Raw genomic sequence first — 2,741 nt, 5'->3', positions numbered from 1 at the left:
GCCTGCCACCATGCCCAACTAATTTTTGTATTTTCAGTAGAGATGGGGTTTCACTATTTTGGCCAGGCTGATCTTCAACTCCTGACCTCTCATGATCCACCTACCTCAGCCTCCCAAAGTGCTGGGATTATAGGCGTGAGCCACTGTGCCCGGCCTTATTATTTCTTGAGACAGGATCTCACTCTGGCGCCCAGGCTGGAGTGTAGTGACGTGGTCTCGGCTCACTGCAGCCTCGACCTCTTGGGCTCAAGCAGTCCTCCCACCTTAACCTTCTCGGGAGCTGCAATTATACGTGCACACCACCATGCCTGACTTATTTTGTTTATTTTTTGTAGAAACAGGGTCTCACTATGTTGCCGAGGCTGGTCTCTAACTCCTGGGCTCACATGATCCTCCCACCTTAGTCCCCCACAGTGTGAGCCACTGTGCCTAGCCTCGTAATTCCATATTTAGCTTTTGAGAAACCACCAAACTTGTTTTCTACAGTGGTTACACCATTTTACCTTCTCACCAACAGTGCACAAGTGTTTCAGTTTCTCCAGTTTTCTTTCTAACATATATTTTCTCTTTTTAAAAAACGTTGACAATTTTATTTTCATATTTCACAATATAAATAAAAACTGCACTTTTTTTGTCCCACTTCTCCACTCCAAAACTATTCTCTCTTTAATAGGAAGGGGGAGCACCTTTCCTGTATCAGGCTGTTAAGAAAACACCCAGAGTCACAGCATTGTGATCTCCTGGTGAAGTAGAACAAGTAATATAAAACTGATATAGGGAGGCCTCCCCTCTATCCTTTCTGTCTGCTCGAGTCATTCTGGGCCAAGTGGGCACCATCATGGGACAAGCAAGAGGTCTCATCATTGGGGGCCCAGGCATCATTGGCATGTGGCTTCCCATGGGCAGCCTCATTCCAGGAGCAGGTCCCACTGGCATCATCCTAGGAGGGGGCCCCATATGGGCTGCTGGCATCTTACCAGGGTGAGGAGGACCCAGAAGACTGGAGGGAGGTGGTATGGTATCATTGTTCCTGCCGGCGGAGGAACAGAGATTGAAGTAGGAAATATCTTTCCTTGTTGAAATGCAACCCTTGTTTTGTCAGTCAGGCTCTGAGCCTGTCCTTCCATCCATTTCTAATAGTAATCTTTCACATTCTCTCTCTGTTTCCTACCGCTGCAGTATGTCTTTCTCATAAATGGAGAGTCGTGGGTGAGGTATGTATTGCAGTAGTCACAGCCATTGGCCACTCTGTTCCCTTTTTACAGAAACGGTAGCCATCATAGTGGGTATGAATTGGTATCTCATTGTGGTTTTGATTTGCCTTTCTCTGATGGTTAATGATGTTGAACATCTTTTCATGTATTTATTTGCCATTTTGTCTGTCTTCTTTGAAGAGGGGTTTATCTAGATCCTTTGTCTATATTTTAATTGAATCATTTGTCTTTTTGTTGTTGTAGGAATTTTTAAATGTATCCTGGAGTTAAACTCCCCAATTTGCAAATATTTTACATTCTGTCTGATGTCTTTTTCTTGATAATGTCCTTTGATACAGAAAAAGTAATTTGAGTGAAAGCCAGTTTATCTACTTTTTGTTACTCATGCTTTTGGTATTACATCTGAGAATCCTTTGCCAAATCCAAGATCTGTGTTTTCTTCTAAGAGTTTTATGATTTTAGGTCATTGGTCCATTTTGAGTTAATTTTTTATTATGGTGTAAAGTAAGGTTCCGAGTCATTCTTTTGCGTATAGAAACTTAGTTGTCTCAGCACCATCCGTTGAGGAGACTATTCTTTCGGCCATGCAGTGGATTTGACACTCTTGTCAAATATCAATTGGCCATAAATGTTTGGGTTTATTTCTGGACTCTCAAGTCTATTCAGTTGGTCTGTATGTCTGTTTTATGTCAGTACCACACTGTTTTGATTACTGTAACTTTTTTCTTTTTTTGAAACAGAGTCTTACTCTGTCATCCAGGCTGGAGTGCAGTGGTGCAATCATGGCTCACTGCAGCCTCCGCCTCCTGGGTTCAGGTGATTCTCCTGCCTCAGCCTCCCGAGTGGCTGGGACCATAGTAGCCTGCCATCACACCTGACTAATTTTTGTGTTTTTTGTAGAGATGGGGTTTCACCGTGTTGGCCAAGCTGGTCTCAAACTCCTGACCTGAAGTCATCTGCGCACCTTGGCCTCCCAAAGTGCTAGGATTATAGGCGTGAGCTACTGCACCCAGCCTGATTACTGTAACTTTATTTTTTTTATTATTATTTTTTTTTTGAGACAGTGTCTCGCTCTGTCACCCAGGCTGGAATGCTGTGGCCCGATCTCAGCTCACTGCAAGCTCCGCCTCCCGGGTTCACGCCATTCTCCTGCCTCAGCCTCCCGAGTAGCTGGGACTACAGGCAAGCACCACCATGCCCAGCTGATTTTTGTATTTTTAGTAGAGATGGGATTTCACTGTGTTAGCCAGGACAGTCTTGATCTCCTGACCTCATGATCCGCCCTCTTCGGCCTCCCAAAGTACTGGGATTACTGGCATGAGCCACTGTGCCCGGCCTAAAAATTTTTTATAGAGATGAGATCTCACTACTCTCTTGCCCAGGCTGATCTTGAACTCCTGGAACTCAAGTGATCTTCCCACCTTGGCCTCCCAAAGTGTTGGGATTACAGGTGTTGAGCCACCGTGCCTGGCCCCATTGCATAATTTTCTAATTGTGGTAAGATTCAACCATTTTTGAATGTATGAT

General features: G+C 44.5%; 1 pseudogene; it reads right to left on the bottom strand.

Moving 5' to 3' along the window:
* Positions 1 to 696: 696 nt before the first annotated feature.
* On the bottom strand, positions 697 to 1,255 carry LOC105523436 (annotated as a pseudogene).
* Between the last annotated feature and the right edge of the window lie 1,486 nt (positions 1,256 to 2,741).

This window comes from Colobus angolensis, unplaced genomic scaffold (assembly GCF_000951035.1).
Source record: "Colobus angolensis palliatus isolate OR3802 unplaced genomic scaffold, Cang.pa_1.0 Scaffold11234, whole genome shotgun sequence".
Taxonomy (NCBI): Eukaryota; Metazoa; Chordata; class Mammalia; order Primates; family Cercopithecidae; genus Colobus; species Colobus angolensis.
Note: the sequence above shows the minus strand (reverse complement) of the source record. Positions and strands in the feature narration are given on the sequence as shown.